A 14,844-nucleotide genomic window follows, 5' to 3' on the forward strand; every position below is an offset into this window, starting at 1 on the left:
TTTTGGGCTCGTTACTAAGCTAATTGGTTGTTGTTGAGTTTTTACATGAGATATCGTAGATGGGTCTTTAATTCCTAAAAGAATAACTTAGTAGAATACATAACTTGATGAGAAATCTCTGAATATCGTCTTTTTCTCTATGATGAAGTAATTTTTGTGCCCTTTGGATGAGAAACAACCCTCTGTTTGTCTAATGCAAAATTGCAGAGGTTGATTAAAATGGTGTTGTTAATGTTATTGTTGAATACAATGTTGGCTCGATCAGCAGTCTCTTATCAGAGGGCTTGCAGGTTGGAGCTTCGTTGCAACCTTCGGTGTGTTATTGTTTTTCTTTATATTATCCTGAAATAAGCCAAATTTTTTTGTTGGATGGGCTTAGTTGCTTAATAATTTGGTTATGTCAGGTGACATTTCTAGCTACTGCCAACTACCATTGAACTGAACATTTCCACCGCGCAATTCACACCCCTTTAAACAATTACAAAAGTGATGCAACTTTGGATTTAGTTTCTTACCCAAAAAATCTATGCTTGAAAATACATTTTCCTCCAAACTGGGTAAGTAACAACTTTTAGGTTAGTAAAAGTGTCTCTTTTATACCTTTAATCTATATGTTTTGCTTTGCTACTAGCTAATTTGTATGAACAATTATAATGTTAGAATGGTGTAGGGGCTTTTGTTTGTGTTACTGATATTCTTCCCTTTTTCTTTGTTTCTCTTTCTTACCAGCATATTCTATAATTATATTTTTTTAGGAAATGCCAATGTTATAGTTTTGTTAACTAACTTGCTAGTACCCTTTTTATTGTTAAAGTCAGGTTGTTCTAAATGGCACTAGTTGGAAGAAAGGCTACATTTCTTGCACCTGGGAGTCCTGGTTTAAGGCGTAGTTTAGGGTTGAAAGTTCATTCCTTCCTGGAGTAAAAAGCTAAAGCACCCTCAAACACTACGACAAGCAATGATAATCAAGATGCAAATGTTCCTGAGGAACTATCAGTGAAGCACCCGTGGAAGAGGAGATGTCACATGCAAGTCTCCTTCAATCTCTTCGTGAGGACGTTGGAAATGATGACAATGATATGTTACAAAGATTCATAATAATGCAACCCTTTCTAACTTCCTTGAGCAGCAAAAATGCTTCACAAGATGCCTCAATGACCAAGATGAAGGTATTATACTATTATGTTAACTTTAGACATGCAATTAGCAAAATGTTATCATGTTAATAATTGTTCTAGGGTCTGTTTAGTATCCTGTCAGGGTCTGATTGATGGGCACTATAGGTCAGGATGTTTTTTGTAGCAAGTTGACCAGGGTTGACTTTGTTTTGTTGGGTTCAAGCAATCTGCTTTGCGGGCAGGTGTTGGGGATGATTCGTAGTCTGTTGCTATTGTTCTGAGTTTCTTTAGTATTCAGTTTTGAGCTCCATTTTAATGGGAATTTGTTGGTGTAGCCTGCCTCTTTTCTTTGACAATTATGATCAACCTTGGTAGAGTACCTTGGTAGAGTTGACTGTTAGTTTTGTGCCTTGTCAATATATTACTTACTCTGCCTATATGCAACAACCTAGCGTTGGTGACCAAGAAATTCCTGATGTTAGTTAAAGATTAAGGTACACAAATTCTAACTATGCCCTTTATTTTTGCCATTTATTTTCAATTCTGTTTTTGATAGTTCTAAAAGCCAATTCTGATGGAAGAAGGGGAATACCAATAATCATTTTAAAGTGTAGTTGTTCTAAAATAATTATAAACTCTCATAAATGATATTAATTTTTATTTACTTAATTGTATGCACTCTGTTCTTTGATAGACCATGTATAGTGTAAATTACTAGGAACTTACAGGATAGAGAAAAAAGAAGAGAAGTATATATTAGCCAAGATCACCAGTTCATGACTTCATGTCCATGTAGATGAATCATATATAGTTCATGTCCATGTAGATGAATCATATATAGTTCATGTCCATGCTAAATTTTGTTTTAAACCGCTTAATCAGTTATCTTCGTGAATAAAAATCTCCTTGCTTGGGTTTCTGAAGTTCTAAACCCTCATATATTATACGGAGTAGTTGGTGTTCAATGTTTCATCTCATTGCTTCAGTCCTTAGCTGGGTAATTAAATTTAAGTTCTTGTTAGTATGAAATATTGGTACGCCATCCTAGCTTTAATTATCTTCCAAGATAAAAATCTCCTTCCAGAATTAGTATGACACATGTTCCGGGATTCCAAGTGTAACTGGACGCAATGAATGAAGAAGTAAATACGTTTGATCACCCTTTATATATTGTTCTTGCTGTAATTGTGGTCATATGTTTTATAACATTTAAATCATAGTACGTCTTGTTTTGTTGTCCATCTTAATCATTCCGATTTTATATATGAATGCAGGTAATTCATGACTAATGGGGCATTATTCAGCATAATAGTTCAAGGCTTAACATGGAGATTGGTTGTATCTTCCATCTAATTGTAGCTTGTAATACTTTTGGCATACTCTAATATTAGCTTGTGAATGTGTAGTGAGCACAATATATCCCTTTGTAGGTAATGTACTGTAATCGACTTATTTTTGTTAAATGAAAATTAGTGTTTGAGGTTATTATATTAAGGTGTATTGTAATATTTGAGTTTCGCAGGTTTTTTGATTTATTATTGATACATACGATAGATAAAATAGAATTATCGAACCAAAACAGTGGTCACAAGAAAAACTAGGTTCATTCTTGTCGTTAATTATAAATCTTGTTACGACGAGAAATACGGTCGCAATTATGAATTATAGGCCATGAAAATAAATATTTTAACCACTTAAAACAGCGGTTGCGACGAGAAATCTCGTCGCAGATAAAACTAGTTGCGACAAGGTTAGACTCTCGTCGTAAAAAACTACTTACGACGACCTTAGTAATCTCGTCGTAAAAGTATCAATACTTTTCGCGACGGAGCCTATAGCGACGACTGACGACCATATGCATTTCTTGTCGTAAAAGACCTTTTACGACCAAAATGAGCCTTTTTACGACTGGATTACTCGTCGTTGATGAGAGTTTTTCTTGTAGTGAAATTTGTTGCTGCCAATTTTAGAATTTGAGTCCGCACTTGACAGATTGTATATAACCAATTTCCCTGCTACATATATTATACAATTGGACCACGCCATTAGTTAACCTCCATACATCACATAAAAAAGTATCCAATTATATAGATAATTAAATTAAATAGTATATAATTCTAAATATATAAATCGATTACATTATAATCAAATGAAAAACTAGCATCCATCATCTAAGATTCACTACAAGAAAATATCAAATACAATCACTGGTAATGAAGTTTGCCAACTTTACTCGAACTTCATTGATCTCTTCGATGGTGAAAGGCTGCTCCCTCGGATTGTTGAATAACTTAAGAAGATCGACCATCAAAAAAAAAAACTTTATTTATATTATAAATATTGAATTGTACAATAAATACTTAATTTGTTCATAAGAATGAAATAATGAACCGTATAATAATAAAAATGGCTTATTTCGGTCCGAACTTGCAACCAATGAACCTAAATGAGTATTTTAATCCCTTTACATGTTCAATATACTTATTTTAATGTTTCAAAGACTCATTCTCACCCATTTTGGTCAAGTTATGCACATATAAGGCTTGTTCGATCGTTATAGGTCACATTTGGACTAAAATGGCTTAGTTCGCTCCCAACTTTCAACTAATGAACTTAAATATTTCCGGATACTGGGAGATAAAAGCTGAATGATGGTGTTACGAAAGCCATAAACCCATAATACGTACAAGAAATCGTGTTAGATTCATCTCGATTTATATTTTCACAATATCAATATTTTACAATTTTACTTATACATAATTAGAGACGTTAATGGTCAAACGTTGCAACTAAAGAGAAGGGAGGGAGTATTAATATGTGTCATATTCACCTGATGCGTTTTAACTTTTCTATACTTATCTAAATTATTGTGCATATTATGCATGTAATCATGCAAACAACTTCTGCGATAAGCAACCTGCAACAGGTTAGTGCGACAAATTTGAATGACGGTGTTACGAAAACCATAATAAAAGAACTCGCAAAGGAGCAAATTATTGGTGCTTATTACAATTTCAAGCCAGAAATGGCAAGGGAACTTGGTTTGGAGACACTCAAGTGCGAATCGAAAGCGAACTATTTCTTTAATTAAGATTACTTGCTGAAAATGGCTCATTATCATATTCTGGGTCAATTTACTTGATGATATTCTACAAGTTTTACAGAATTCTGGCCTTAAAATAATGTTACGTACTTGTACAATGTTTTCGTATGTATAGTACTCCGTAGTTGATAATTTACTTCCCTAGCATTAGGTAGTCTAGTTATATGTTATGTTTAAGTAATAACAACTAGCTATTAATCTCTTGTTGCTCTTCGTTAAAACAACGGTCCGCGGAAAAATCTTTTTTGATTAACATACATATTAATTAATTACATAATCTATTTCAATTTAATACGTAGTATTTCTTGTAGTACAAACCCTTGCTTTCTTATATATTCGTCCTGGTCGACAAAAGTATCCCTTATTAGGGGCACAATAACTATCTTGAGAGCAAATGTCTTTTAAGTTTTAACCCGAGCACTTGGTTAGTCCACTCACTCGAAAACAACCCTTGTGGATCAAACTTCTCCATAACTCTTGTAAACTCTCCTCCATTCTTATATTTCTTGATCACTCCCTCAAATGCTAAGTTCCGATTTTTCCCCCAATGTGGCAATCCTCCATACCCCCTTACCCCGCTTCTTGCGGGAGGCAATAGGGTAATGATAATAATGATGATGATATGGCAATCTTCCATACTTGAACATCGCCATTTGTTCGACCTCTTCAATTCATAAATGTCTTCAAAGAGCCTTGGGGTAAGGGGATCCTTGCTTCGATAATAAGTGATGTCGAAATCTATGCCATCTTCTTCCTTACCAAGGTACGCGGTTGATGCCTTAACATATCTCATCAATGCCGCAAAAGGATTTAGGCTGTAGAGATACCAACGTTTGTACATCTTGTATGAAGGCTTTCAGTTTAGACATGCCAATGCTAAATGTGGTTTGGTGGAAGAACTCCCCCTTCACTCTTTAGTCCCACGGGCATGCCGTGATTAGTGCATCGTTAACTGAAGGAATTATGTCCTTAGACATTTCCGGCAATTACTAAATACAAATAGGAATTAATTATGAAGATAATAAGTTAATTATTTTAGTAATCATATTTGCTTGCTAGAGAATAAATGTGATTAGTAGGACAATATTGATTGGACCTACAACTAAAATATATTAATCCTATAAGGTCACACATATAAGCATTAATTGGAATGGACCCAAAAGGCCCGATGGCAACCGGTCTATTAAGGGAAAGAATGTTGGGCTTTGGTTTTGTGTTAACCTAAAACTCTCACATTATAATAGTCATAATGTCAGAGATTTAGAAATTACGTTCATTCAATATCTGACAAAAAGAAAAACACAAAAACCCTAATTCTAATTCTCTAAACGCCGTACATCCCAAACAAAGCAAGAGACAGATTGTGATCGTTCTCTTCCGTACTAGCATACGTGGGATTCAATTCGTGCTTGTGGACTGAGTAGAGGAGCAACAAGTGGGGCTCTAAGATCTTCGAAGCTTGCATACGAACGGGAGAACACGCTTCAAAGGTGATTATTCTTTCGACTTAATCTGATCTATACTATTGTTATGCATGAGATCCTGTGATAGATGTTAGGAAATTGTTTCCTGAAATTCCGCTTTATGCATCTATATGTTCCTACAATGGTATCAGTTTTAGCCTCTTGCATAATATTTTATGATCATGATTGTATGCAACATTATTATTTTGATTCAATTAAGGGAAGATTTATTTATGGCTTGAATTTGCACAATTAATATATGATATTAATTGATTGGAATCATTAAATCGTGATTTAATTAATTTTTGCTCAAAATAAATTTATAAAATTCCGAAATTTTTATCACAGGGTCGAAATTAACAGTTAATATCACATAAAAATTTTCGGATTTTTTAAAATTAAATTCGTCAGATTTTAAATTATTTAATGGTTAATAAGATTAATCATGGAAATAATTTGTTAACAATTAAAGATTTGATTTTTAATTTGTTAAATAAATCTACTGATTATCCCCTAATTTTATACAATAGCCTAATTTTTTTGGTAATTTTTTAACTAATTTTCGGAATTTTTGTATAATAATTATTGAATTTGGTTAATTTTTATTTTTAATTCGATTAATCATAAAATTTAAGGATAACAATTAAAATTTTTGATTTTATTTGTTAAGAAAATTCAATAGATCTGCCTGGTAATTTAATTCGAATTTTTCGGACAATAATTGTTATTTTCTTGAATTATTTGAATAAAATGAGATAATTATGCCTTAAATTTTGAATTCTTGTTAGATTTAATTTTAATAAAGAGTTTAAATTGAAATCTAACTTCTAACAACCCTAAAATTCAGTTTAAGGATTGTTAATTTATTCAAATTTTTTGCCATTATTTTCGGATAATTAAACCCTAATTAAATTGTTAATCTTTAACAAAAGTTGAATAAAGATTAATTTAATTTAGGTAATTGTTACCCAAATTAAAATAACAACCTCCATGGCTGGGTGGCCACCACCCGCGACGGTGGAGCCACGGTGGAGCCACGGTGGAGGATAATTAGGGCGGCGTTCCGGCGGGAAAAGGGAATTAAAAGTTGGAAATAAGATCTCCTAATTTTTTGGAAAAGTTAGAAATTTTCTCAAATTAAAGATTGTTTTCCAAAAGGTTTTGGGAAATAGTCTGGGTTGAAGGTTTTGGAAATTTGGTGTTTTGGTTCGATTCTCATTTATTAATTGAAATTGATAAGAAGAGTTGGAAATTAACTTGGGTTTAGTTCTTCTAAATTAAAAATAATTTCCAAAATATATTTTGAGTAACTTGAAAATATTTTTTTTTGAAAAACATATTTTCAATGTTGAGCATAAATCCATAAATTTCCTTTCAAATGCAAATTTTTGATTAATAAGATTATTCTAGCCATATTTAAATAGTAATTGAATTAAAATAATAAAGTTTCCCAAATAACGTTAAACTTAAATTGTTTAAGTTTTTTTTGTATTATTTTGGAAATGTTATTTGCTTATTAATAGTTAATAAGTAAATAATTTTTGTCTAATATATTTTAATATTATATGCGTGTATGGAATATTATGATATTTTGTTACAGGCAAGTGACTAGTATGGCCCAAAATAGGATAGAAAATACGATCTGCGTATCGTTTTGTATTCTTGTAAATTTTGAAATACGATCTGCGCATCGTTCTGTATTCTTGTAATTTAATTTAAAAGTTTAAATTAGATTATAAAGTTCGTATTATGAGTTCGATGAAGTAAGAAGGTTCAATCAAAAATTCAAGGATGGAGATCCAAGAAAGATGAACAGGAACCCAAGAAGATTTGAGCTTATTTTTTAGGGGCCATACTAGGATCACATTTAATTTTTATGTATTTTATATTGCCTTAAAATGCTTATTGAGTTAATGTATGTGGTTATTTAAAGCGATGTGTTCACTTTTAATTAACCAACATAGTAAACTTAGGTCCCAAAATAATATTGAGTTTATGTGCTTTTCCATACAACACCTATAAAGCCTTAGATCATGAGTAATAGGTTCTGCCAAAGCAGGGTGTTGCTTATAATTCCGGGGATAGTAGGGTAGGTTTTTGAAACTTACATGTTAATGTTTGGTTTAACTCAACAAAACTATCAAAAGACAAAGTTTTGGGTTTTGAAGCTAAGAGATAGGAAAATACAAAGAGTTGTTAACCTGTCTACCAAGAGTTATAATCAGTTATAATTAGTAAAATGTTTACTTACCTCGAATACTATAAATTAAAGTAGCAGGGCCAAAGTCCGTTTAATTGTAGTGGGAGGGGATCTTGGTTAATTCTTTATTCAATGGGGACTTCTAATTTTGAATAAAGGGTAGTAGTGAATTGAATTTGTTTAATTGCTACTTTTGATAAACATTATATTGAATCTTGCTTTACTTTTTATTGTAGTTATCATGTCTGGTGCAAACAAATCTACTTTTAACTTGCGCCCTCTAATTGAAAAAGACAAACTGAATGCTACCAACTCCCTACAATGGCAAATGGCTGTGAGAATTGTTCTCAGAGCGGAAGGAAAAGAAAGTGTTCTTGACAATCCTCTCCCTGAACCCTTGCCAGAAAATGCTACTGCAGCTCAAAAGCGAGCTAGACAAACTCTAGAGGATAACTCCTGCAAGTAACATGCTTGATGCTTGCTTGCATGGAACCAGAGTATCAAAAACGTTTTGATGGTCTGGATGCCTACAGCATAATCCAGCAACTGAAAACTTTGTTTCAGAAAAATGCTAGATTGGAGAGATTTGAAGCAAACTGCAAACTTCTGGATTCCAAGTTGGAAGAGGGGAAGCCCGTTGGTCCGCATGTGTTCGATTTGATTGGACATTTTCAGACCATGGAGAAATTAGGTTTCCCTTATCCTAAGGACCTGGCAACTGACATAGTCATCAGATCCTTGCCTGAAGATTTTCATAACTTTAAGTTGAACTTCTACATGCAAGGAGGGGAGGCTACCCTGCAAGAGTTGCATGGTTCACTAATTCAGGCTGAGAGAAACTTACCAACTAAACCTAAACATAAGGATGTTCTAATGGTTAGTAAAGGTAAGCAGTTCAAGAAGAAAGGGGCTCCCATGAAGAAGAACAAGGGCAAGGTAGTTGCCAATGAGAACTCTTCAACCAAGCCAAATGCCACTCCCAAGGCTAAGGTAGCTGCTCAACATGAGTGCTACCACTGCCACAAGATTGGTCATTGGAAGAGGAACTGCCCCAAATATCTGGAGGAAAAGAAGACTGGTGCTTTAACTTCAGGTATCTATGTCATAGAAGTTAATTTAGCTACAACTGCTTCTTGGGTATTTGATACCGCTTGTGGATCTCACATTATTGGTAATGTGCGGGGACTAAAAAGAAGTAGGAGCTTGAGCAAAGGCGAAGTGGATCTCCGAGTAGGCAATGGAGCAAGAGTTGCTGCTTTAGCTGTAGGAGATTATAGTTTACGCTTGCCTTCTGGTTTAATATTAGAACTTTATAATTGTTATTATGTTCCAGTTATTACCAAGAACATAATTTCTATTCCGATTTTGGATTCGGAAGGTTTTTCATTTCAAATTATGAATAATTGTTGTTCAGCATATTTGAATGGTATGTTCTATGTCTCTGCTAAATTATCAAATGGTTTGTATGTACTAGACTTACAAAACCATATCTATCACATAGAAAACAAGAAACACAAACCAAATGATTTGAACCCTACTTACCTATGGCATTGTCGATTAGGCCACATAAGCTCAAAGCGCATAGAGAAACTTCATAAGGATGGAATTCTCAAATCATTTGATTTTGAATCATTTGAAGTATGTGAGTTTTGCTTAATGGGGAAAATGACAAAATCTCCTTTCACAGGCTCAAGTGAAAGGGCCAATGATCTTTTAGCCCTCATACATACTGATGTGTGCGGACCTATGAGTACTTTGGCTAGGGGAGGGTACGGGTATTTCATTACTTTTACTGATGATGTGAGCAGATTTGGATATGTTTACCTCATGCGACATAAGTCGGAATCCTTTGAAAAGTTCAAGGAATTCCAAAATGAAGTACAAAACCAACTTGGAAAGAAAATTAAAGCATTGCGATCCGATCGTGGTGGTGAATATTTATCTCAAGAGTTTGGTGATCATTTGAAAGATTGTGGAATACTTTCGCAATTGACTCCACCAGGGACACCACAGTTGAATGGGGTTTCCGAAAGAAGGAATCGAACTTTATTAGATATGGTTCGGTCCATGATGAGTCTTGCTAACCTCCTGCCTCATTTTGGGGATTTGCGCTTGAAACAGCGGCATTCACACTCAACAGAGCTCCGTCCAAAGCAGTAGAAAAGATGCCATATGAGATGTGGACTGGAAAAGTTCCGAAATTGTCTTTTCTAAGGACATGGGGTTGTGAAGTTTATGTAAAACGTTTACTTTCTGATAAGCTTTCACCCAAGTCCGATAAGTGTCTTTTTGTGGGTTACCCAAAACAGACTAAGGGATACTACTTCTACAACCAAAGCGAAAACAAAGTGTTTGTTGCTCGCGATGGTGTCTTTCTGGAAAAGGAGTTTATTTCCAGAAAAACAAGTGGGAGTAATGTATATCTCGAAGAAATTCGAGATGAGCAACAAATGGATGAGGTTCACACCTCGTCAGAGACGACCCAGCATGAAAATGCTCAGGAGGCGGTGCATTCTATTCATGCGCCTTCTACCGTCCCACTTGGAAATAATCCATGCGAAGTCCCTCAACCTAATGAGGTGGAAACTTCTCCTGTTGTTCCCCAACGTAGGTCTAGTAGGACTGTCATTCCGTCAAAGAGATATATTGATTTCCTTTTGACTGAAAGTTCTGAAATAGAGATTTTAGAACATGAGGAACCTACTAGCTACACAAATGCTTTGACGAGTCAAGACTCCGAGAAATGGCTTGAAGCCATGAGATCCGAAATGGATTCGATGTTTGAAAATCAAGTATGGGACTTGGTTGCTTTGCCTGATGGGGTTAAACCCATAGGTTGCAAATGGATTTTCAAACTGAAAAAGGACAAAGATGGAAACATTGATGTATTTAAGGCAAGACTAGTGGCAAAAGGTTTTAGACAAATTCATGGTATTGACTATGATGAAACCTTCTCACCAGTAGCCATGCTGAAATCCATTAGGATAATTCTTGCGATTGCTGCCTTTCATGACTATGAGATCTGGCAGATGGACGTCAAAACCGCTTTCTTGAATGGGTTCTTGAAAGAGGATGTGTACATGACACAACCACAAGGTTTTGAAGATCCAAACAGTCCAAGAAAAGTTTGCAAGCTTAAGAAGTCTTCAAACAGACTAGGCACATTAACGGAGCAATAAAGTCGGAGATCTTTGATATTACTACTACAAGTATTATCTGGATTGATCACCCATTCCGTATTAAAAATACAAATATGAAAACTCTCAAGCTGGTTAGTTCCTGTATTGTTAACATTACGAAGCCTGCTTTGCTGTTGTCCACCCTTAAAAGAAGCCTTCTTTAGCTTAGGAAATTTCGAATTTCGAAAGCTCAAGGGTTTCAAACCAAAACGCGCAATCATCAAACTCTAGATGTTGAATATTTGGACAACAAATACCTAAGTTACTCAATGCTTCATCACCCAGCATAACATGTGACAACCATATGTGTCGCAGGGAAGAAAAGTTGCCGACATTGTAGCTAATAAGGTTGGTACTTGTAAACTTGCACCATCGAACACTAAGGGATTGTAAGCAATTTGAAGCCAGTAAAACCGGGTAGGGGAATTCAATTCGTAACATAAATCTCCCTCAAACACCTCCCTATAATACCAACGAGCTAAGAGTCTTTTGTTTGCACAGAAACGCATAATTTGTCAACCTTAGTTTTTCCAACCAAATACATTAACCGATCAACATGTTCAAACTCGTCGTCAAGTACAGCCACATCCAATTTAAGTTTGTATACTGCAGACTTTTCATGGTTTATTCTAACCAAGTTAGTACCCACAAAATCCATGAATTTGTCCCTTATTTCACAAATTTCAGGGGTTTCACCAGAAAGTAGTAATTGTAGTGCAAAAGAGTTTGTGATCATAATGCAAAAATTTCAAAATGTTGTAAGAAGTGCATACTGTTCTCAAGTACTTGGATAGAATAGATGTTCGACCAGCATCTTTTACAGGAACAAATGATAGAATGTGGTGGATCATGTGGTCCGGCAACTGTGAAATTCGGTCTTTGTTTATCAAGGCTTCACGTCGTTTGTGTATCAGACAATTGCCCATTAATCTGAATTGTATTGAAAAACATAACAAAATAGTGAATAATTAGTAAAATCTAGCAAAGGATAGGAAACATAAATAATAATCCTAACAGAATACTAAACGAGCAATAGTTGGCTTTCAGATCATCAAAAAAAGATTAATCAGAATATACAATATTCTTAATATTCCATCTGATGAACAGGAATTCGAACCTAACTGCAGAGAAATAGTATGATATGATCGAATACAGCGTTTGGTATACGCAACCCTAAACTTAAGGATTTAAGAAGTAATTGTAACCTCATAAATTTATAATTTAATTGAAATACGTACTACTCCCTGTGTAGAAGTAAATTAAAAATTACAAAGAGATTAAAGAATTTACCTGGCGAGATTGGGGAAGACGGGATTAGCAGAAAAACGTGGTGAGGTTGTGCTTCAGAAAAACGGGAAGACGGGATTGGCAGAAGACGGGAATAGCCTTGCGATTACTACTCTTATACTCCAAATACTAATAAGGCTCTAGATTCTTTTTTTTCTTTTTTTTATTGGACTTAGAATTTGATTAGACTGATCCAAATATGCCGAGTCCAAATCTAATCCAAATTTTTTTGTACTCTGATATTTGAGTCCGAATATGATCCAAATATTTTTCGAGTCCAATCCACTCCGATCCATATGAATTTTCTTGGGTCCTTCTGTCCAATTCGATTTGTTTTTTTTTGTTTTTTTAAAAATAAACTCAAATGGTTCAAACATAAATGCAAATAATGATCTTACCGACTAACTTTTCTGACACGTAAAATAAAATATTCCAGTGTTAAACATTGGATATGAAATTATTTACCACCCATAACTATAACTCTATAAGTCACTTTTACATAAAGGGAAAATAAATAGCCAGAATTCGGTTAAGAAATAAAAATAATTGCAAATAAAAATACGTGTTACCATTTAAATATTTAGCTGATAAATGTTCTAGTTCATAAAAAGACATAAATTTTAAAATATATTAAAATTTAATAATCAATCATCATATATGTAGTCGATAAGAGCACTAGTGGAAAAGTGTTCATTTGCATCACCACATTTGCCTCGCACATTTAAACATGTACGTGATGCAATTGACCGTTCTTAGCATTAAAATTAGTCATTTGCATCGCAGTATTACTAACCTGCGACACAGATGACTCTAAGATGTTCTCAGAGTCATTTACGTCGCAGATTAATAATATTGCGACGCAATATACTCACTCATTTGCGTCGCAGATTCATGGAAATTCAATTCATTTGGGTTTAGTTGCATTGAGTTCAGTTCAGCTACAAAGAACAGGTCTTCCTCTCTCAAGGTCCGCTTTAAAATAGTTATGAAAAAGAAAGTTTTGTAAGGAGAAGCTAAGAAAACTACTAAAAGCATGAGGTTTGAATTTTTTGAAATAGTTTCTCTTACTAGTTAACTAGATAATGTTCATAATGAAGTGGAGTAAGTAGTTTACATGACACAAATTTATTTTGGACACTATTTACACAAGCTCATTTGAAAAAACATAAAAGAACATAGTCGTGTAGGGTCTTGTAAAATTATCTCAATAAATATTATTTAAATATTAACTTTTCCTCCCACCTTAAGGAATTAATTCCACTCCTCCAGGAGTACTCACTCTTCCTCCCACCTTTCCTCTGGTCCTATTTCACGGTGGCTCCCCCCTCCTTTGAATTCCCTTAAGCTTAACTGTGACTGTTTCTTTATGAATATTGGAGAACTTGGAAGCACTGCAGGTGTTGCAATCCGTGGACTATGGACCATGGTGCACATAGAGTATGGTGCACCATGTGCACCAAAAGAACACATGTGCATAAACAAAAGAACATGACATTACGACAAAAGAACATGCAATATAATGTTTTACTTTTTGTTATAAAAAATCACAATTTATTAAAAATATAAAAAAATATATGTCCATGTTCTTTTTACGTAACCAGATGTTCTTTTAATTATATACTAATGTTCTTAAGGTGCACCATGCTCTATGTGCACCATGGTCCACCTTCTAAATTGCGCAGGTGTTGTCAGGGATCATCTGGGCAACTGGGTTACTGGATTTCAGCAACAATGTAGGATTCAACATGCTTTAATGGGTGAATTGTTAGCTATTTGTGTAGGGATGCAGAATATTCAAATTAAAGGATGGCCAAAGGTGGTCATAAGTTCAGACTCCCAACAAGCCTTGAATCGTTTGAATGGAAATTTGATTATTGACGCGAATTTTCATGTTACTAAAAATTGCAGGGACCTCTTGCGGGACCTTCAGGATGTTAGGTTGGTTGGAATTTGCTCCAAGGTGCACTAACAGAGTTGCAGACAGGATGGCTAAGATGTGTCGAACGGATGTAGTAGATAGACTTAACGTAGAGTATTTTAAACTCCCTCCGAAGTATGTTATGGATGTAATTTTGGAGGACAAACCTCCTTGAACAAGCTTGTATCGGACTAACTGTTTCATTTAATTAACGTTCCACGCTTCGGGAATCAAAAAAAAAAAGAGATTAAGGAATTTACCTAGAAAGGCGAGATTGGGGAAGACGGGATTAGCAAAAACGTGGTGAGTTGTGCTTCAGTCGTGATTATTCTGATGAATAGCCGTGCGAATACTATTCTTTACTCCAAATACTAATAAGGCTCTAGATTCTTTTTTTTTTTTAGAGGATAGAATTTGATTAGGAAGTAATTAAAAAATAAATGTAAAATATTCAAAATAAAAACTAAACTAATATAAGAGTTTTATTTTAACTTAACAACTAAAATCTAGTAGATACTAGATTAGATCTCGTGCATGCACAGATTTTAATATTTTTTTTCACAAAATATTTAACTA

General features: G+C 34.4%; 1 long non-coding RNA gene across 1 annotated transcript; it reads left to right on the plus strand.

Annotated features, from left to right (window-relative positions):
- Window positions 1-1,221: 1,221 nt before the first annotated feature.
- LOC130467132 (uncharacterized) lies at window positions 1,222-2,606 on the plus strand. The gene is made up of 2 exons (XR_008927292.1): window positions 1,222-2,260; window positions 2,393-2,606. It is a non-coding gene; the product is annotated as an uncharacterized lncRNA (long non-coding RNA).
- Window positions 2,607-14,844: the final 12,238 nt, after the last annotated feature.

The sequence above is a fragment of the Spinacia oleracea genome, chromosome 2, assembly GCF_020520425.1.
Source record: "Spinacia oleracea cultivar Varoflay chromosome 2, BTI_SOV_V1, whole genome shotgun sequence".
NCBI classification, from domain to species: Eukaryota; Viridiplantae; Streptophyta; class Magnoliopsida; order Caryophyllales; family Amaranthaceae; genus Spinacia; species Spinacia oleracea.